Source organism: Periplaneta americana, chromosome 8 (genome assembly GCF_040183065.1).
Source record: "Periplaneta americana isolate PAMFEO1 chromosome 8, P.americana_PAMFEO1_priV1, whole genome shotgun sequence".
NCBI classification, from domain to species: Eukaryota; Metazoa; Arthropoda; class Insecta; order Blattodea; family Blattidae; genus Periplaneta; species Periplaneta americana.
The window spans coordinates 86611435-86635280 of NC_091124.1; the positions used below are offsets into that span (position 1 = coordinate 86611435).

General features: G+C 34.5%; 2 protein-coding genes and 1 non-coding gene across 6 annotated transcripts in view; 1 reads left to right on the forward strand and 2 right to left on the reverse strand.

The window, feature by feature from the left end:
- LOC138704857 (alkaline phosphatase-like) overlaps window positions 1-23846 on the reverse strand; it is a 670581-nt gene that overhangs the window by 113222 nt on the left and 533513 nt on the right. The gene's annotated exons all lie outside the window — the stretch shown is intronic.
- LOC138704858 (caspase-like) overlaps window positions 1-23846 on the forward strand; it is a 147689-nt gene that overhangs the window by 48430 nt on the left and 75413 nt on the right. The window lies entirely within an intron of this gene.
- On the reverse strand, window positions 22045-22118 carry TRNAS-GCU (transfer RNA serine (anticodon GCU)). The gene has a single exon. It is a non-coding gene; the product is annotated as a tRNA-Ser (tRNA).

A 23846-nucleotide genomic window follows, 5' to 3' on the forward strand; every position in this document is an offset into this window, starting at 1 on the left:
GTCCAAAACTTTTCAAGTACAATGAAAATTTGGTCAATATGAAAAAAATGTCCAAAGTCAAAATGTCAGTAGGTAAATAATCCAAAGATAGTTGGTCCAAAGTCAAAAAGTCCACAGTAAAAAAAAATTCATAGGTAGTCTCTTCAAAGTCAGAATTTATGAATTGTAAAGTTAATTGTAGTAATTATTAGGAGTGTTGCTAGGAATTAGTCGCCTCTAAATTCAATCGAAATTTAAAAGTAAAAGTATAGCATACTTTATTGATTCACAGAAGAAGAAACAAATTTTGGTGTATGACGGTTTCATATACCATTTGCATTCGGCTAAGAAGGAAAAGAACAAGCGGTATTGGTGGTGTACAGAAAGGACCCGCTGTAATTCTACGTGCATCACAAATTTTGATTTTAATAATTTAATCATAAAAGCGATGGCACAAATAAGTATCTCCATGAAACTAATGTTGTTGACGTTGAAGTGAGGAAAGTTTCAAATTTAGATCTACTACGGAAGTACGTTCTAATGAAATGCCCTCCCGAATTGTTTCTTTCCGTTCTGGAAAATGTGCAAAATGAATAGATTTTACCAATCTGTCAGAAAGAAACAACCTACGAAGAACTGTTAACGAACAATAAAATCGACGTAGACCGCCGAATGTAAGAAATTTGCAGTATTTGTAAATATTTTGATAAGACATTGAGAGGTGAACAATTTATCCCATTTGACTCCGGTAGAGAAAATCTGATCAGAATTATAATATTCTCCACGAACCAGAACGTTGAACTTTTGAGTATGTCTGAACATTACTGCACAGATGGAACGTTTAAGTTAAGACGGTGTCATTACAGTTTATGTTCACTATACAAGCTAAAGTTTATAACACATATTTTCATTTGTATCAGATCTGCCAAGTTTCAAATGTAAGAAAAACTGATATCGGTATCTACAGAAGCTTACAAAGGATAAAAAAGATTGACATTAAACTTAATTGCTATTTAAAGTAGTGACTTCAAAGAAGAAGTCAGTTTATTTGTGAGTTGACTTTTATTGTAGTTGTCAGTGACACACTTAGCTTTCTGTAAGAATTTCTCATCAAATTCATGTTCATAACATTTCTCCTCATATTTTATCTTGCAACATGTAAGAGAAGAGAGTGTAGTGTCCTGTCTATTTTCATGCTGGAACGGAACTGTGTCTTATTTTTCGGATAAGACTGGATACTCTTTCCTCTGTTGCATTGCTGTGGGGCAAAGTTAAAACAATTTGCACAACCCTGCACAGTTTTTCATATTTTTTCACACCATTGTAGTCAATTTCATTGTACACATTGTTCCAAACTACCTCAAAATCAACACTTCAACCACTGCCAACTGAACATTTGGAGACAGTAGTGTCCTCTGTTGTTCAACACAAGGATTTGGCTAAAAAATTTAGGGACAAGAAAGGTAGCGCGTTAATCTAAAAAGGATTGACATATACTCTATCTTATTTGAATTTCTAAAAAATGCTGACATGTGCATGGCGCACTGACAAGCATAAAAAACGCTGATGTCAGCCGTAAAAGCTGACATTTGGCAGGCCTGTTGTATTTTGTTTAATGGCAAGAAGAACTGAAGAAATATAATCAGTGGTTTATGATAACCTCAAGTCTGCAGCCTTGAGACTCGGTCATGAACTAAACCCTGCCAGTGTGAGTATGGACTTCGAGCTCGGCAATGTGAATGCTGTACACAACAACTTTCAGAATTAATTAATAAGAGGATGCCTGTTTCATTTCACATAGGTACTATATAGGAAAGTAGTGAGCAAGATTTTTAGATATCGAGGAACCTGCAGCAAGACGTCAGACTCAAGAATTCATGGCAATCCCCTTCATTGCCTTGGACGATATACAAGAGGTTTTCGATGTAATCTAAATGATGATGTACAAGATGACCTTATAAGTATTTGTAGATTATATGGATCACACATACTGAACGTAAATGACAGGACGTACAGGACGCGGTCGCAGAATACCTGTCTCCCTAGATGTGTGGAATGCCTATGAGGCTACTTTGCAAGGTCAACAAAGAACAAACAGTTGAGGGGTTTCACTCGAAATTCATCAGTAGGGCTAGGATTTTGATGACCTAAAAATCATGAAAAATGTCCTAAAACAATGCGCTTATGAACTAAAAATCTTTCCAAAATGCCCTTAAAATGCCCTAAAAATTGATCTTAAATAATTTTTTTATTGGGTTACTTTACGACGTTGTATCAACAATCTCAAGTTATTTAGCGCCTGAATGAAATTAAGGTGATAATGCCGGTGAAATGAGTCCGGGGTCCAGCACCGAAAGTTACCCAGCATTTGCTCATATTGGGTTGAGGGAAAACCCCGGAAAAAATCTCAATCAGGTAACTTTCCCCGACCGGGATTCGAACCCGGGCCACCTGGTTTCGCGGCCAGACGTGCTGACCGTTAATCCACAGGTGTGGGCTCTTAAATAATTGGCTTAGTAGGAATATTAATATTTAGAATAGTAATTAAATTAAATTGTAGTACCAACATTCAAGTTTATTTAATTTTACATAATTTTTCTAAGTAGTACATTTCAATTAATTATTTTACCTGATGTAGTTCCATGTATTCTACCACAAGGAAGGCCACTCTTATCCGGAACTAGCAGGTATAGAGGAGTCTATATTGAAAGGGTGGTTGGGCTGATCCATTACGTGAGGGTGTACTACGTTAAAATGACAATATTTGTGTAGAAAAACGATTAAAATAATATACAAAATAATAGGTATTAATTGAAAAATTATGTAGAGAAAATATCAAAAGAAAAATATTATTTTACATTAATAATGGGAATTTATGGCCAAAATCAAATGAAAATACTCCAAAAATTACCAAATAAAACAAAAAACGCTCTTATGAGTTGTAAGAGGTGAGAAATGCAAAAAAATGCCCTAACAAATATGTTTTAAAACACTCAGTTTATCGCATAACATACTCGTATAAATACTAAAGCAGCAATGTTTCTGGCTTACTAGAAAAAAGATGCAATTTCATCAAAATCCTAGCCCTATTCATCAGCATACGGCAATTCATTCACCACTTGCAAGAGGAACGGCATGACACTGAGAACACCATCATACAGCTGCGAACCGGCCAGGAAAACTTGAGGCAACCTGTAAACAAAAAAATATCTCACAAGCCAAACTCGCGTTGAAGACATTGCAAGGAATTTCCACTTGTACAAAGATGCCAACAATGTAAACCGATATCTTCGTGCGATATCATGTCATATTAAAGCAAACGTCCCACCTGAAACATCTGTTGACCAATCACAAGATTAAAATTATGTAATTGTTAATACACCGTGCCCCGCTTAGAGGGATCGATAAATAAGTGCTAATTTAAAGTATAAATAATGGTTTTATAGCATAACGTTTTGTATAACTTGATGTAAAAACTCTGAGTTTCGGTGGAAGGTCAGTGCAACTCGATGTGTGCGCCTCGAGCTACCCTGAAGACATCCGAAACGTACTCAACTCTCTGCCAAGTGTTCAATATCATTTGTGGAGTGATTAGCGCAGCTGCATTTATAATGCGTTGTCTCAGTTTTTCCAAAGTGTCAACTGTACCACGTTGGTACACAACATTCATCATGAAGCTCCAGAAATAGGTCAATGGGCGTCAAGTCGGATAACCTAGGTGGTCAGGCAAGGGTTCTCCTTTTCCGATCAACCTATTGTGAAAGTTTACATTCAGGAAGCCACACATTGCTCCATAGTAATGGAGTGGAGCCCCATGTTGCTAAAAAAAAACCGATCCTGGGGGAGTTGATCAACAAAAAAAGTTCTGCACATGCCCAGATACATATTCCCTTTGATTGTCGCCTCGATGAAGAAGAATGGTCCAATGACGGAATGTTCTACTGAATGGCGCCAGGCTTGTTTCCACGATAAATGTTAGTGCGCATGCGCATGAACATGCAACTCTCTTTAAACAATTGGTGCATAAACTTGGACAGATTCTACATCTTGTCAGATGTAAATTAAAACAATATCTTCATCTGATTTTAAATGGTGAGCATTTATTTCTCGATCCCTCTAAGCGGGACACGGTGTATTATATGTATAATACATTATTTTAAAAGTACATTATTGGACCTTAATTGCATTGGGCCATTTACTTTTGTACATTTTGCATTGGACCATTTACTCTTGAAATTTTATTCCTTGACATTTTATTCCGGGCAATTTTATTTTTGGACTTTTTTTTTTCTCACTAACATTTTTCCTTTGAATCATTATCTGAAAGGGTTGTCTAGAGTCTGAGTGAAATGAAGGTGATGTCAGCAAAATGAATCCAGGATCTAGCGCCGAAAGTATTACCCAGCATTTGCTCGTAATGAGTTGAGCGAAAACCCCGGAAAAACCTCAACTAGGTAACTTGTCACAAACAGGATTCAAACCCTGACCTGCTCGTTGCCTGGTAAGACATACTAATCGTTACTCCACAATGGTAGAGTGAAAATTATAAAATTATACACCTTGATTACACAACTTTTAACACTATATCACTTCGGAATATGTATTATATGCCTTTCTCGTATTAAATTTTATCGTACCTGGTTAACATGTTTCAGCCTGTTATGGGCCATCTTCAGAACTGGTTGGTGCTGGTCTTGGCGTCTTTGTTTTTGTTTCCTGTGGGGGTGTGCTTGTGTAGTGTAATGTGGAGTTAAAAGAGTATGTGTGTTCTGAAATTGAGTTTTGTGTTGAGAATTTCATTTGGATGTGTTTTTGTATGTCTATATATTTCGTATTGTTCTAGTGTGTTTAGTTTTTTGGTTGGATATGTAGAATTTCCATGTCTGTGTTTATGTCTCTGTAGGTGTGGTTAGCATTTGTGATGTGTTCTGCATATGTGGAAGTGTTTTGTAGTTTTGTTATGGCTGTGATGTGTTATTTGTAACGTGTTTGAAATGATCTATCTGTCTGTCCTATGTAGAAGTTGTTATAGGTGTTGCATTTGAGTTTGTATACGCCTTTGTTTGTTTGTTTGTTTGTTTGTTTGTTTGTTTGTTTGTTTGTTTGTTTGTTTGTTTGTTTGTTTGTGAGGTTTGTGTGTTCAGATGTTTTTGTTTTATTCTGTATGCAATGTTGTAATTTAATTTCTTGAATGAGGTTGCAATCTTGTGTAGGTTTTTGTTTTCGTATGTTAGTGTGATGTATTTTGTAAAATTTAACACGAGAAAGACATATAATATATATTCCGAAATATAAAATTTTATTAGATTATAACTGCTATTAAACATACAAAAAGCAACAAAATTAATGCTATTATAACCAGAACGATTTGAAGAAAAAATTCTCCCCATTGCCTCTCCTCACCGATTCCTTATACCATTTTCCTGGAAACGAACTTCGGTCGCGTGTAATGAGAAGCTAAATCTTTTAAGACAGAAGGACTGCATGAAAGATAGAAATAGATGCGGAAATAAAAAGGAAGTGAATGGAAGTGGGATTACGAGAAAGTTTGTACAGAAATTTGCACCATTTTTTAGATTTAAAGTATTGTAGCATTGGGCTCTGCACTCAGCGTGTCCGTTACAGAACACTGGTTTAAAGGGGTCGACTAGATGATGGATGTTAGATCATGAGTGAAGGAAGGCAGAAAGAAACCTCGTGAGACGGCACCGGCTTCGTGACGAGGGAGTCGTGACGCGCTCTGGAAGTCAGGAACTGCAGCGTTGATAACAGATTATCGCGCCTCCCTGATCGATCGCGAGATAAGCAAATATCAAGAGGGAAGTGGATCGCTCTTCAGCATAGATAATTTATTGCGATAGCTTCCGAAGGAAATGAGGTTAGGTAGCTCATTACAGCAGTAAGAGACGGATGGTGGAACTGCGTTATATTTCATTGATACAATGCGCCCAATCCGATAATTTATGCGTTCTTTTGAGATCAGTCCAGTTTGCGCGCTTACTATTTGATTTCCGGTGACGATATACAGAAACAAAATTTATTACACTATGTTGCTACGTTTATAGAGACCAGAATTTGAGTGCAGACGGATGGAATAAGAGTCTATATTACCGTAACAATTTCCTTTATTACGGTACATTACCCATACTACGACCTACAGAAAAATCGATTTTTAGATTTTTAACAGTGATATCACAAGTGCTGGTATTTCCCGGAAATTTTGTCGACCTAAACGATTGTTTATCATGATAATTATTTCGAGATCGCAGGTCAAGCAAACATCATCTCATGGCTAGAAACACGAGTTTAAAAGGGAAATTAAATTACGGAAGAAAATTATTAGTTTGAAAGGAACTAGACTAGATATTTCCATCGCGAATGATATGAACCATTTCTCTTCTTTGACATAAAACGTTTATATTCGAGCTACAAAACATCATAACAATTTACTCATTATACGTTACCACAAGACATCTTTATATTCTTCATCCTATACAGTTTCAGTTGCTATAAATTGGAACTCGCTTCCGAGTGATGTAAGGGGTTGTAGGACAGTAACTTCATTTAGGTCAAAATTACATAAATTCTTGCTTAACAGATCAATTACTGTTTAATATTTGTTACTTATAATGAAACTAACATCTGTCTATTCTTATTATTACCATTAATTTCTCTAAATACAATACAAAACCTCTCATGGTAAAATCTCATTACATTAATATTCTCATTATATAAATATATTTTAGATTTATATTTTCCTTCCTCTAACATAGTTCTAGTAAACTTCTATTAAATTAATTCTCATCTTTTAACCAACTAGCTATCTCAACTTAACTATAATGCGTTACATATTGCGTATAGGTAAGGTAAAAAGGTATCCCCGCAACACGCCATGAAGGCACTTGGGGGGCATGGAGGTAGAGCCCCATTGAATTACATTAGCTCATAAATTAAGTTATTACTTTTTCTTATAGGTTTTATCTCAGTTTAAATAACCATATACTAGTCGTTAAAACTTAAATGAAGAATATTGCTGGAGAATCTTTTAAGTGTATTGTAAATATTCATAATTTAAATGTGTATGTAACTACTGTATTGATTAAGGCTGGTTGAGTGGAAGAGAAAGCCTTATGGCTTTAACTCTTACAGCGAAAATAAAACATTCTATTTTACAAAATGGGAAAATATATAACATTTTTGTGTAAGATGATGTCTGTAAAGTTGATTATAGAGGTAGCACCATCGCTTTCGTTATTGTATCAGCCGATAGATGTCAGTTTCCAAATTAAATGTGTTTAAAAGTAAATAAAGTCATATGCTGATAAGCTAACAGTCGGTCGTGCAGGTGCAAGCTAAACGAGTCCATTTATACAGCCAAAATTAAAAAGAAAAAGTATAATAATTCATTACTGATCTGCAGAGTGGTTCAGGAGGAATAGTAAATATTTTAGGAAGTGGTAGTGTGGACTATTCTAAGTAAAAATGTCCATAAAAATATGTGTCCCATTTTCAGTGGGAGTGGGGATAAAGCTGTTTGAATGTCGCGCTTAAAAATAATTACAAATAGCAAGAAGGAAAGACAAAATAATGGCATATTTATTGCTTATTTACATTGTATCAATACATTTCAAAAGTTCAAAGTAATGCTTACAAAAATTCCATCACTGCACCGGCTACATTTCACTTCTCCACTCTGTTGACAATAGTAAATGTTGCTCTTCTGTTCATAACGCTAGCGACCAATTCATCCTCTATGTTTACTTTGTTTAGGGTATACTTCGCTTTCCATCCTCTCACACAGACAAAAATCGACAGAAGTCTGCGGACCTTGATGGCCAATACAGTAACCGCGGATGCCGATTCATCGTTCGGGAAATGTGAGATTTAGATGATGTGCCATCTGACGACTAAAATGTACAGGGGTTTTTTTATGGCTGGAACAACATACCCATCCTCGTAGCCGAGGTATGTTTGGGACAAGTTACCTGGTTGAGGTTTTTCCAGGGTTTCCCCTCAACCCATTGAGAACAAATGCTAGGTAACTTCAGGCGCTGGACCCTGAACTCGTTTCGCCGAAATTATCACCTTCATCTCACTCAGACGCTAGATAACCATAGCAGTCGTGAAATAACCATTTAAAAAAAGGAAAAAAGAACACGTACTATTCCTTTGTATGTGAACAACAGTATGTAGTCATTTGTCGTTTCTTCATAACATTTGTAAAACTTGTTAAGCGTAATGTCTATCCAAGCAAGAACCGTACTAGACCAAAACAATATGTATTTATTTATTTAAATTCAAATATACAGAATAAAGAAATATAATTACAAAACAAACAAAGAGAAATACAAATAAAATAATACAAGCAATATAAAAAGAAGATACAGTAGTATTAACAAAATTTGAGACCGAATGAGCAGCGCTCGTGCTCGGTCGCAGTTCAGATATAATATTAAAATAAAAAATAATAATAATAATATAAATAAATAAATAAAAATAAAATAGGAACTAAAATATAATTACAGCGGCAATGGAATTATATAATATAATATTAACACTAGAGAAGAATAATATCGCACGTGAAAAGTAGGACTAATATATATTTCAAAATTATAGAATACAAATATAATATAGGTTGATTAATTCATACACATAGGCTATAAATTTATTTAATCAAATTGAAAATATTAACACTTTTCTAATTTTCTTGTTATATGTTAGTGGGTTACATGTTAGAAGTTCTGGGTGTAATTTAGTTAAAGCATTGAACAACCGAGGGCCAAAATTTATGCTATGCTTTAGACCAGCAGATGTGAGACATTTAGGTTCTGCTAATGTTGAATTAATATTTCGTCTTGTGTCATAATTGTGTGTCTGTAATACAAACTTATTACGATTTTTATGATAAAATTTTAACAGCGTATACTTATAAATTTGTTCAATATTAAATACATTAAATTCAGAATAAATTAATTTAGTTGGATAATCGAAACGTTTCTTCAAACAAATTTTAATTATTCGTTTTTGTAGTAAATTTAACGGACTAAGATTAATTTTTGTACTTCTACCCCAAACAATTATACCATATTGAATGATAGACTGAATAATGGCCAAATAAACATTTCGTAGAACTCTAATAGGTAAGTAGCATCGAAGATTAACGAATTTATAAATTGCTTTACGAAGCCTCTTACAAAGATAAGTAATGTGATGAGGCCATTTTAAATTCTGATCAATAATGATACCCAGATATTTGACATACGTGGCTTCTTTCAAAGGTGGACATTTACAACTTTTGGGATCTAAACAATTTTAACTGTGTATTATTAGTCTATATTTATCGCTAAATTTTAAATTTTGAACACTGGCAGCTGTTAACGAAAAAGGAACTAAAGTTGATTTAGATATATTTAAAGAAAGGACGTTGGAATTAAGCCATTTTTTAACAATGTTAGCACCTATATTAGCATTTCTATATGCTTCCTGCCAAGAAAAACCACTGAAAATAACTACTGTATCATCCGCATATGAATATATAGATCCATTAAATTTTTCTAAATTTATATTTAGCAGATCATTAACATATATTAGAAATAAAATAGGTCCCAAAATTGTTCCTTGCGGTACACTTATATCAATATATTTGTATTCACTAAATTGATCTTCAATTTTGGTCATTTGCCTTCTGTTACTAAAATATGATTGGAATAATTTTAAAACTATACCTCTAACTCCAATAGTATGTAGTTTGTCCAAAAGTAAATTATGATTGATAGTGTCAAAAGCTTTCCGTAGATCCAAGAAAATACCCAAACATTTGTTTCCGATATCTAGTTCATTGATAATTTTTCCAGTAACATCAATAAGAGCATCATCAGTAGAAATATTATTGCGGAAACCAAACTGATTTTTAGAGAGGATTTTATGTTTTTCTAAATAATTTATTAATCTATTCTTTAAACATTTTTCAAGCAATTTGGAAAATGTTGGAAGTAAAGATATAGGTCTATAGTTATTTAAATTATTTTTATCTCCAGATTTGTATATTGGAATTACTATGGCACATTTCAAAACATCTGGGAATATACCTTACACAAAACATAAGTTAAAAGTATGAACCATGGGTTTTAATATATATTTGATAATAATTTTGAAAGTATTATTCTTAATTCCATCTATACCAGGAGCAACATTATTTTTTAACTTCTTAACCAAAATAATAATTTCATCTTCAGTTACAGGGAATAGAAACATGGAGGAAGCTAAATGTTCATCTTGTGTCTCATTTTGTAGAGAAGAGTTAAAATTTGACTTATTAATGTTAGAAGTAACTTTGTGTCCTATCTCTGAAAAATAATTATTAAATTCGTTTGCAATCTCTTTTCTGCAATTTAATATTTCACCCTTATCGTTTTTTAACTCCTTGATTGGCTGTTTATTTTGTACATTTACATCTGTAGCTTCATTTATAACTTGCCAGAAATTTTTAGGTTCATTTTTGTATCTATCAAATTTTGATTCATAATATTTAATTTTCGTTTTTCGAATGATAAGAGTTAACATATTTATATATGCTCTGTAGTAATTTTTTAGTAATATGACGTCAGTGATTGATCTGCAATTGGTTGAAAGCCAAAGCCAATATTTGCTATAAAATATAGTCCCCAAATATGTCATTATAATTAAGTTTTTACATAAATTATGTCAGTTCATATCAATGAAATGTAATTAACCATTATGCTAGAATAAAAGAAACCTAATGTGCCGATACATTAATGCAGGGCTGGGCACCGGGAGCGAATCCAAACTCTAAACGGGGACGCTTAATTTTCATCAGTCACGGCATCAACGCTGCGCGGTGTTCGGCGGGGAAGAAAGGGGTTGAAGAGAAGTCATATGGCTCCCCATGAGAGTATATCTTCTTCTTCTTTCTTGGCGCTACAGTCCAAATTTAACCCTGGTCTCCTCAGTCCTTCGCCTCCATTCCTCTCTGTTCCTTGCCCTTGTTTTCCAACTTCCTATACCTAACAAGCTCCTTGTATCCTCTCGCACTGCATCCTCCCATCTATTCCTCGGTCTTCCTCTACCCCTCTTCCCCCAAACTGTGTTCCAGTGCTTTTCTTGGAGCCCTTTCTTCCTCCATCCTAACCACGTGGCCAGCCCACTAGAGTCTCTTTAATTTAATGAATACAGATATTTTAACTTCTTTGTATAACTCATAAATTTTTTTATTAAATCTTATCCTCCATTCTCCCTTTTCTTGTTTTGGCCCATATATTCTCCTTAATATTTTCCTCTCGAAAGCATCCAATTTTCCTTCTAATCTTTTTGTGAGTGTCCATGTCTCATATCCATATGAAATAATAGGTCGAATAATTGTTTTGTATAATCTTACCTTGTTTCTGTGAATCATTCTGGACTTTATTAAGTCCAATATGCTATAATATGCCCTGTTTGCCTGAAGAATCCTTCTATTTATTTCATCATTCTCATCATTTGTTGAATTAATTATTGAACCCAGATATGTAAAACTTTTTAACCATTTCAATATTATGGTCTTCTAAATCATGAGAGAGTATAAATCACGAAAAATTCTTCAGTGTGCTTTGCTTTCAAAGAACCGTTGATATTTTACTAAGAACTGGTATGAATAGAATAACTCTTCATTCCCTGAAGAAGATGGCAGAGCTGCCGTCGAAAGCTTGGAAGCTAATCTCCAACTCACCTGGCTGAGAACCCGAGAAGAGTTATTCTACATCAAACGCCGGGAAAGCCTCAAGTCATACATTGATATGAATAGATTCATTCGTAAGTACTGAAAATGAACAAAATCCGACCAAACATTTTGAAGAAATCGCTGTACACAGACAGTCAAATGGATGGACGTAGACTGATGGAGAGACAGCCAGACAGACAAGTAGACTGCATATTAATAAGCACTTTTTCCATATTCCGGATATTAACAACGTATTGTTAAGCGATGATCACATTATCGATTATTTTTTACTTTATACTTAGTAGCATGAGAAGGTAAAGAGTCACTGCACTGGTGGTGGAGCTTGTTATGGTGGTAATAGCAAAGTCACTTTTCTTGTGTAGCCTACGTACTGTACGTCGTGTTGCGGAATGTTGTAGAGTCTCTTGCAGTGAATGCATCGTTCGGCTCTCACGGAAGCTTGACTGCAATTAAATTTCTTGCGAGGTGCTTGTATTATTTATGATGCAGACAAGTTTCTAACTAACAGGAAGGAATAGAAAATTAGCGTAAATGAATGGAGGTAAAATTTATATGAATTTAACAGGTGTAATTAATTTCGCTTCCGATGCATAATATCTACACGATATGCAATCAAAGCTCCCCTGTAACTTACCTACTTTCCTTGTCCCTTTCATTTCTTTTTCCTTACCTCTATAATCTTTTCCTTCCTTCCCATATTTTTCACAACCTCTGTAATCTCCCTCTTCCGTTCTCCCTTAATTTTCCCTAACATCTGTAATTCTAATCTTAAAGATATAAAACACAAAGAAGTACACAAACGAAATTCTATAGTCTTAGCATTTCCGATGTTGATGTATAGCCGCGAGAACTGGATAATAAAAAAAGGGATAAAAGAAGACAAAAAACTATGGCAATGAAATTTTTTGAGAGCAGTAGCTGGTGTTACTCGTTTAGACAAGAACAGAAATTCAGATGTCATACAATTTAGAAGAAACTCTTACACAACAAAAACACAACTGGTACCAGCATACTTTAAGAATGGAAAATAATATGTTACCGAAAATAATACTAAATTACAAACCGCAAGGATACCGATACCGAGATATTGGACGACCTAGAACGAAGTGACAAAATGAATTCCAGTAAAGACTGAACAGGCTAAGGACCTAACCCGTACAGCAGATGATGATGATGATGATGATGATGATGATGATAATGATGATGATGATGATGATCACGATGATCTGTAATTCTTTCCTTTGTTTCTTTAGTTTTCTTCACCTCTAAAGTTTCCTTCTTATTTCTTTTATTTTTTCTCATCTCTATATTCCTTTCCTTTCTTCGTTGATTCTTTCCAACCTCTATAATCCTTCCCTTCATTACTTTTTAATCGCTTCTACAATTCTTTCCTTCTTTTTAAAGTGGTTTTACCTATTTCTTTCATTGTACTCCTTCCTTCATTTTTCTTTCATATTTTCTCCTAACATCTACAATCCTTTCCTTATTACCTCTGTTTTTCTTAACATCTATAATCCTTTCCTTCCTATATATTTTCTAACATTTAAAATCCTTTCCTTTTTTCCTATATTTTCCTAACATCTATAATCCTTTCCTTCCTTCCTATATTTTTAACATCTATAATCCTTTCCTTCCTTCCTTCCTTCCTTCCTTCCTTCCTTCCTATATTTTTCCTAACATCTATAATTCTTTCCTTCCTTCCTATATTTTTCTAACATCTATAATCCTTTCCTTCCTTCCTATATTTTTTAACATCTATAATCCTTTCCTTCCTTCCTTCATTTTTCCTAACATCTATAATTCTTTCCTTCCTTCCTATATTTTTACTAACATCTATAATCCTTTACTTCCTTCCTATATTTTTCTAACACCTATAATCCATTCCTTCCTTCCTATATTTTCCCAACATCAAAATCCTTTCCATCATTTCTATATCTTTCCTAACTTCAATAATCCTTCTCATTATTTCTATATTTTTCCTAACATCTATCATCCTTCCCTTTCTTTCTATATATTCCTAACATCTATAATCCTTTCTTTCCTTTATAATCCCTTCCTTTATATATATACATATATATATATATATATATATATATATATATATATATATATATTCCTAACATCTATAATCCTTTTTTTCCTTTATAATCCCTTCCTTCCTATATTATTTTTTTTCTAACATCAATACTTTCCTATGTTTTGCTTAAAATTTATAATCCTTCCTGTCCTTTCTATATTTTCCCTAACATTCATAAATTCTTTCTTTTCTTTCTTTAATGTTTTTCATCTCTGTAAGTTTTTCCTTCCTGAGTTTTTTTTTCGAATATTTGTAATCCTCCTCTTTCTTTCTTTCTTTCTTTCTTTCTTTCTTTCTTTCTTTCTTTCTTTCTTTCTTTCTTTCTTTCTTTCTTTTTCCTTGTCTCTACTTGTTTGCGTCCTTCATTTATTATTCCAAATCTTTGTAGGCCCAATTATTTTATTTCTTTATTTTTCTCTTCTATACAATTCTTTCCTTTCTTCGTTTATTTTCCCCAATGACTACAGTCCTTCCATTATTTCTTTTACTCGCTTCTATAAATCGTTCCCTTATTTATACCTGGTTTAACCTATTTATTTGATTATACTCTTTTAATTTTTCTTTCATCGCTCTAATCTGTGGCGTCACATTTACATTCGCATGATTTGCGAACGCTGTGCACTAATGTGCAAATGGAAATGGGCGTATAAACAACGGGTAGCAAACAATAGAGAACGCTGGTTTCTACAGCAATCGACATGTTTACTCTCAATGCATACAAGATGGCTACTCCCAGAAGCTCCAGAACAACAAAGATGTACCGGGTTTTCAGGGTATCTGGAATGAAGAGATGTTGATTGTCACTGCTACGTTTACCGTAACAGCAATTCTGTCGGCGGCGTATTCACGCATAAAACTTATGCCTGTGTCTCCGATACAGTTTACTCCGACTTTTTTGTCGTCATCAATCAACTCGAATTATGACAACGTTGTTTTATACTCCACATGGAGTTGACACGTGCATGTCATTCGAAAATGCTGACGCGTCATTGGTAGACATAATATGTTACTCTTTATATGATTGGAGCTGTATCTGGGAAGGCCGAATCAATAAAAAGGTCTTATTTCTCCAAAGGAAAACGTCCGCTTTGACAGCGCCTGGGTATTAAATGAACGAGAATACTTTACGAGTTTGGCAAGTCAGGCATAAATTCAACGAAACATTCTCGCTAAGGCTAAATGCTTACATGGACAGCGATGAACAGTGTCATGTTCAGCTCAACTTCCACTTTCTGTTAACTAGCCGACCACTCACTCGTACAGTACATGCACCGCTCGTAAACATACAAGTCTGCAACTTCAATATCCGGAAAATACAAACTATCCATAGACTATTAACCCAGATATGCCTGAAATATTTTTTTTGCAATTTTTGTGTATTTTTCAAATCTCATTTAATGCAGCATATAACTGAAGTATTTGCATGGTGTCGAAACATTCTAGTTGTAACTGGTTGAGCTAGAAACAGGTGTCCTTTTAGAAGGACAGTAGGCATATGAGCATACATTTTGAGAAATAATTGTATACTATACCTACATGAAAGGAAACAATGTAATTGTTGTAATTTACAATTATTATTATTATTATTATTATTATTATTATTATTATTATTATTATTATTATTATTATTATTATTAACAAATTATTACGTTATTTTATTATAGTTTCTTTATTATTACTACTAATATTATTCTGAAGAATGATGCATTGTGGCTAAATTCGTTTTAACTCTGGAATGTTTTCGTCATTGAATAGTACCGTATTGCTATTGATACGTAAAAATAAGTAATAGGCGAAAAGAATGTTGAAGTTTCGAGGAGGAGGTTATATTGGGAGAGAAGTGACGATACATATAATGAAGCAATTGGTGTGGCAATGTCGAAAGACAGGTTTCAGTTAATTTTCTAAAATCTGCATTGTTATGACAATGACAATTTAGATAGAAAATAAGACCTCTTCCAAAAATATTAAATGAAAAACAATAGAAACTTGTGTCCGTTCAATACCTCCCTCCAGAACGTCACCAGTCCTCCACTTGTAAACAGATTTTGCTGTGCAAATCTGGCTTTCAGGTATATCTCCCTGTAAAGCAGACTTCAATAATTTCAAAGAAAAAATTGTTCCGGAGCCAGGTATCGATCCCGGGACCTTTGGCTTAGCGCACCAACGCTCTGCCGACTAGCTACCCAGCAACTACACCCGACACTGTCTCAACTTTTCCCTTCATATCCACACACCTCAGTGGGCTGACAAGACGCCAGAACCCCAATTTTGAGTGCACAAGAACTCTGCGTGGCATTTGTAGGCTGGATTATAGTGATATGTCTGTATTTGAGATGAAATTTCGCCCGTAGCATCATTTTCAAACGTAGATAGCATTTTATGCAGGGAAAATCCACTAAAATTGAAAAAGCGAAACAATTTCAAAATATATGGGGATATGTCTACTGTCCTTTTAAAAGGACACATAAGTTTTCGTCATTGTCATGTCGCAATGAATAGACATTTTGAACACATTGTAGTTTCACGTTATATTTATGTTTATTAGGAGTCATTTGATCTACAACAATTTGTAAAATAATTCCGAACTGTAAAAATATTTAACATTCTTATTTGATTTGCGTCTCGGATGCCATTGCTGAAATAAACGAACAATCCTTACGTCCACATCTCAAACTCAACGATGACCAGAACTCTAATTACCAGTCTTAACACACCTAGCAAACCTCTAATTAAGACCAGTAATAGTGACACCTGTGAAAAAGTAAATGCGTTGACTGTAGAGAGGGTAATTTGAAACATTGACAACTGTCCTTTTAATAGGACAGTAGGCATATCTGGGTTAAGTAAGCAAAGTAAACTGTGCTCTTGCTATACTATACTTGAAATTAAAACGTTATTGATTTGAGAAATGTTGATCTGTATGCAGTGCTTAAAGTGCTTAATTGGACGCCACGACCCTGCAGTTTAATATTCAGGGTGATTCACGAGGAAAGGTAAACAATTTAGGATGTGAATTCTGAAGTTATCCTGAGCGAAAAAGTTCATATGAACATGGGTCCGTTCTTTGATTTCACAAAAACTTCTGGGATTCCATTGTACTAATTCGCATTTAGAGATAGATAACGGACAAATTTGAAGTTTATATTCACGTATTCATACATACCTAATATTCTAGAAGTCGGAGTCGATGTTTTCACACATTTTCAAAGGTACCTCCTTCTGCTTCAATGCACTATTGCGCTCGGGCGTGAATCGCGCTCGTCGCTCGGGAGAGCTGCTCGTGGCTGTTTTTTATGCGGCGTGCAGCATCCAAAAAAACGGTCGATTAGCACCTCTCTCGTTTCCACCTTCTTTTGTTATACCAAGTTTTTCATCCAACCCCATAGACTGTAAATACTCTTCGATATGGTACCCTTCTGTTCGGAAAGCGTCATTCATATTCAAACGACGGCACACAAATAACTTCCATCGCACAAACCATAAACATACACAATATCGGCGTATTCTGCAATCGAAAATTTATAAAGCATCTTGAAAAACACAACTTAACACTTCCGATAACTGTACCTGTATAACTACTGAACTGTAAGTAGCTAACTGAACTGCTGTGAACTGATAAGTGATAATGTATTTGTGTTATGTGCCGGTTCTGTGTCATTACATCAGACAAGGGCAGGCGATTGGACATTTGTAATGCCCCACCATCCGGTTTGTGAGGTGAAAGAACTTCTCTTTATCCACATCGCTCAAATGCAGATTCCAATGTTACGTCATTCATTGCGATCGGTGACCTTGTCTCAAGTTTCACATCAGCAGCCTATGGTAATTATATTGGTGGAATCATTTAATTATTCCTGTTATTTTTACTATTGCTCCAATAGTTCCTGTTAATAGTCATGGACTTTGATCAACTAAATTAAATGGGTGATTTGCGTGTCTGTCTGATTCACATTGGGGCGAGACGTTTTACCAAAAAAAAAATGCATCTAGCTCCGCCATCATTTGAAAATGAACCTATGTTCATATGAACTTTTTCACTCAAAATGGCCTAAGATATCGTATCCTAAATTTTTTACCTTTCCTCGTGAATCAACCTGTATACCTACGTAATTTATGTGGGGGACAAATTCTGAATAGGTTGAACTGATGGAAGTTCACAAATACAACAAATATGATAATGCAAAAATAATACTAAATGGTGAAATACACAATTAATCATAACTGATAAAAACCAAACTATGTAAGTTCCATTTATTCAAAAAATGATTGAAGTGAATGGGTAAGTGACATGACAGAATGTATGGGTCTAAATTAGAAATAAAGACCCGAAAAAATCTAGCTCTGCTCCAACCGCTTGACTCAGCGGGTTCTTAGACCACGTCCTGATGGAGAGCAAATGCCAGCTATTAAAGCCTTGGTTTTTCTGAACCGATGCAAGCGACGTGCGAAGTGCTAGGTCCACCTCGCACAAATCCAGATTGCACGAAAAACATTTGGAAGCGGAAAGGAATAACGAACCTAAAGAGAAAGAATAGGAATGTGATGAGAGTAGGGAACTCTGTATGGTTATTATCATTATAATACAGTATAACACACTATACATACATACATACATACATACGTACGTACGTACATACATACATACATACATACATACATACATACATACATACATACATACATACATACATACATACATACATACATACATACATACATACATACATACATACATACATACATACATACATACATACATACATACATACGTTTTATACGATTTATTCTAAAGGATTACAAGTAAGTAAGGATAAAGGACAATATAAGATGCAATCCAATTGGAATTTAATGAGAGTGGTAAGTTATTCACAACTTTAACATATCTTAAGAGAAAAATTCTAGCCTACATACGGCCTGTCTATAAGGAATGATTTCATATTCGCATCTTTGTTGACTTTTATCAGTCCTTCAGAATATCATAGGGCCTATCATTGCTTAGTGCAGAAATATATTTCTAGAGAACCTATCTATATCTATCTATATGAACTTTACTAAGGTTTAATAGTTCAAAGTTAATAATTTTCTTAGTTTAGGAAAGGTTTCATTCTTAAAAGCAAACATATAAGCCTATATTTAATAGCAATTTTTTGTCAAAACTAATCTCATTCATGTTTTATTCCTATGAAATACTCTAGGAACTTTTGTTTTAGCTAGTACAGAAGAGTTGTTTCAATAAACATAAATAGGCCTATTAACTGTTTTCATTAAACCTTACGGATTCGCACTGTATCTCCTAACATTAGTACTCGCGTTTGGTGTCACTACAGCTCAATCAATAATAATCAATGTTTTGGACTTAAGCTAATATTTTTATTTTATTATGCGATATTTGTCTACATAATTAATTTTTAAATATTAAATACAATATTATAGGATTATTGTTTAGTCAATTTTCCGAAGAAAAGTCTGAACCTCACAAATGATACCAAGAAGGCACCACTTATGAGGCAACTAGGCCAGGAGATAATGGAGTAGGGTGTCCAGTTCCTTTCCCCCTCCATTTCATACATCGCCGAAAAAATTAGCAAAAATCTACACCTAGCAGATACTGCTTCACACTTACACTTACACATAAACAGGACAATTTTATTAATTATACGCGAATAGCTCTACTTGTGGGACAAGCCCCTTCCAGATTTTAGACTTGGCATCATCTCTTGTCTTCCTTCTTTTGAAGGACGCAGTATAACAGAATCAAAGAAAAGTTAGAAAAGACGAGACGAAGTAGAGTCTCTTCTGTTTTCGAGATTTTGTTACGCACTTAACATACGTGTATTGTAAACTATTTTTGCACGATCATATATTTAGAACTGCAAATACTGTATAAATTTTATTATACTTTCTGCGTTGAGAGCGCATTTTAGTGAATGTAGCCATTATACATTCAAGGGAGTATTAATTTGCTAAAAAGTTTAATAAAAGTCAGTATGGTTTTCTTGTTGTATCTAGTGATGAAAAAAAAAAAAATGTTACTGAGGGGGTTTAGACATATTATATTACATTAGAATAGAAACGCGGACAATTAAAGTATAATAATTGTTTCCAAACGTGAATGTATTGATTTCACGCACTAAAATGATTTATATCGTGTTAGGAGTTTGTTGAACGTACTCTCATGAATTCCTAGAAAATTGCTAAATGACCGAGAATCTTCCAATGCCATCTCTCTGAGTAGGAATAAAAATAGATTACCAATAAAGGATCTTTTATTTCATTTCACTATTTTCAATTATTTATATATCCTGGGATGGTAATTCATGTTATGAGGGATTCTCTGAATATTCGTTTCATAGGTAATTTATCTTTTCAGATATCTTTAACTTCTTGTTTCTGATACACTTTTGGACTTCACTTTCTCACCCACACTTCTTTCTTTTTTCTGTGTGTTCTCTCCTCCAGAGCTCTAAGTTCTTTAACAACGTTTGCAACCGCAAGCACAACATCTAAGGCTAAATACTAGATATCATCGTTCGCCATTTTGATTCTTTTCTTTTAATAATTTAATTAAATGTATTCTAATATTTCAGTTACATTTATTTTAATATTGTAACTACATTTATTTTAATATTGTGATTAAATGTATTTTTAATTGCATTATTTATATTTTAAATACATTTATTTTAATATTTATTATTACATTTCAAAACACATACGAGTAATTAAAACAATTTAAGCGATGGAAGTATTTTGTATGCGGATTTAAAATCAGAGCAAAGATTTCTGTATTAGCAGACAAGAGGTTGTCTTGAGTTCTTCGCCAAGTAAAAAAATACTCTTTTCTTTAACTCGCCGTAACTTGAAAACCAGTAAAGATTTTGAATAGCGGCAACTTTTAAAAGTAATTTCCATTCTTCCTCAACATTTCATTCGCTTTGACCCCCCCCTCTAACGTGAAAAATAAAAAAGTTTACCGCTAACGACTTCTGAAGGTCTAAATATCTATTTTGAACAGATCACTTCCAAATTAGTATCTTTTTTTCCCCTCGCGTTTTAAAAACAATTTTGATTTCAAAATTTGTTCCATGCTTTCCTCAGACATGACCTGTCAATCATAAAAATAACAGTGCCATTGATTGACTATAATAGGAGCTACGACATGATATTCCTCTGCATACGCGAAATTTGGTCTCCGTCAGCGCTGCAAATATTTCGCGTCGGTGTGGGGTAACGTGCGAATTTCGTTGCCGCTGTATACGCGAAATATTCGTCGCCGCCACGGCTGCGAATATTTCGCGTTGATGTGGGGAGGCCTTAACCTAGATGTTGATACAGCGTCGTAAAATAATCCAATAAAATAAAAAAATAAAAAATACATACATACATACATGCATACATACATACATACATACATACATACATACATACATACATACATACATACATACATACATACATACATACATACATACATACATACATACATACATACATACATACATACATACATACATACATATTACTTGACGAAGGCGAGTGGAGCCGCGGGCGTAATGTGAACTATCGCGATGCGGTATTACGAACGCAGGAGCAGTAGCGCCACGGCTCCGGGCTGCAGGACTCCACTGGCCTTGGTAGGGTAATATAGCTCGCGCAAGGAACGATTACCGAAAACCAATGGTGGCGTTGCTGTCTGTTTTCACGTGTGTATGTAGGCACGCCGAGGGAGGAGAGGTGCGAGCTGATGGAAGTATTGTCTCTTCCAAGAAGATGAACAAATTAGGACATCACTGTGAAAATAAAGAGCGTAGCAAGAGAAAAATTCTAAGCTAATTAAACGCGAAACATATGTTTACTACGAATGAAATAATAATACCGTGTGATACAAGACACGTAATCACATGTAATGGAACAAACTAAAGTCGTAATGTAACTATCACAACGCAAGACTGATTCTATCGATGTTATTTCTCTTCCTACTGTACTCTTGAATATCATTCAAGCTTTCTCATGACCTTTCCTGTCGTCCTTCCTTCCTTATCGCATTGTTTCATTCGCATTCTCTCCGTCGGTATTCCCTGCTTGCAAGACCTATACATACTCGCACGCAAATGGATAGAACAGATTAGAGCAGAAATTCAGTCATCTTGTAACTTCAAGATTTTGGAACTCCTCTTTGGACCGTTCCGTCCTCGCTTTAATGGAAGGCATGAAGCAATATGAGACATTGAATAATTTCAAGGAAAAATTGTTCCGGAGCCGGGTATCGATCCCGGGACCCTTCGCTTAGCGTGCGAACGCTCTACCGACTGAGCTACCCCAGGAACTATACACGACACCGTCACAATTTTTCCTTTTATATCCACACAACTCAAATGAGCTGACAAGACGCCAGAACTCAACTATGAGTGCACACAATACTGTGATTTATTGCGAGTTCTCCAACTGTAGAGCGAATGTCAGATAATCCCGCGGAGAATGTTCGGACTCATCTCGAAAAATACCATTTCGCTACCACAAATCTTACCAGCATTCTCTAATAACCGATTAAAATAAGCACAATAATTACTATACCTGTCCTAACATAATAGCACAGTTCCGGCACGATGAAGTTAGCGCAAACACACATAGAAAACCTGGAAAAGCTATTACGGACGGGTAATCTTTAAACACATTAAAATACAGAGAGATGTGTTGGTGTGGTGGATTCTGCGCGAGAGGGTCAATCGCCCTTCCTGAGGCTTCGAGAAAGCGTCACGGTTATCATAGTCCGAAGTGAAAATCGGATCCACGCCTGGCAAATTGTTTTGTGAGAGGAAGAAAGATGTGCGGTATGATTGCGAGATGACACGACCTTTGATGCTAAGTGATAGGTGTCAGGGGTCAGCGAAAGGACTTTTATAAAGACACAATCCGGAAGAACGAAGAAAGTGAGCACACCTCAAAACAGAACCGACTCTCGTCAGCCGTGAGGATTGCAGTTATGATAAATATAATTTTTGTACTTTCCTAATGTTGTTCTTATGCACTCAATTATTTTTAACATGATGTACCGTAGACTACATATAGTTTACCAGACAATAATAACAATTATATAAAATTGTTGTAAAAAAATATATATTTTACACACTCCAGTTGTATTTACAACTATTAAACAACACGACTAATATTCTCCGGAATTAGACAACAGACTGCTTAGGTGGGAAGCTAACTCGCTATCCTACTCCTTCTTTTTCTTCTTGAGATGCCTATCTGTTCCGGATGCTAGCAATTATCTTAGCAATTATGATTTTATTAACTATTATTCCACAGGGGATTAATTTCTTGGACCATGTTGTAAGGCTCTTCAATCATGATATTCATTTTCTGCCGATGCCTCTTCTCTCTTCAACTTTACTCTGAAAAATATTTTGTAGTACATTATATATTTTTCCATTTCTCATTATATGGCTGAGATACTGAAGTTTTCTACATTTAATTTGATTAAGAACTTTCATTTCGTGAAAGGGCTCATTTGCGGGGGGGGGGGAGCACTGAAATAAAATATAATTTAAATGAATAGAATAGAATGTTTTATTTTCGCTGGCACAGTTAAGGCCATAAGGCTTTCTCTTCCACTCAACCAGCCTTAATCAATAAAATAATGACATACATATTTAAATTATGAATATTTACAATACACTTAAAAGATTCTCCAGCAATATTCTTCAGTTAAGTTTTAACGACTAAGATACTGTAGTTTTCAACAAGTTTTCAATATGTTTTCAATATCATGTTTATTTAAACTGAGATAAAACCTATAAGGAAAAGTAGTAACTTAATTTCTGAGTTAATGCAATTCAATTCAGTCTATATGCAATCTGTAAAGATGTATGATTAAGCTGAGATAGCTAGTTGGATAAATGATGAGAATTAATTTAATAGTAGTTTACTAGAATTATGTTATAGGGAGCAAAATATAAATCTGAAATATATTGATATAATGAGATTTTGCCATTAGAGGTTTTGTATTCTATTTAGAGAAATTAATAGTAATAATAAGAATGAACAGAT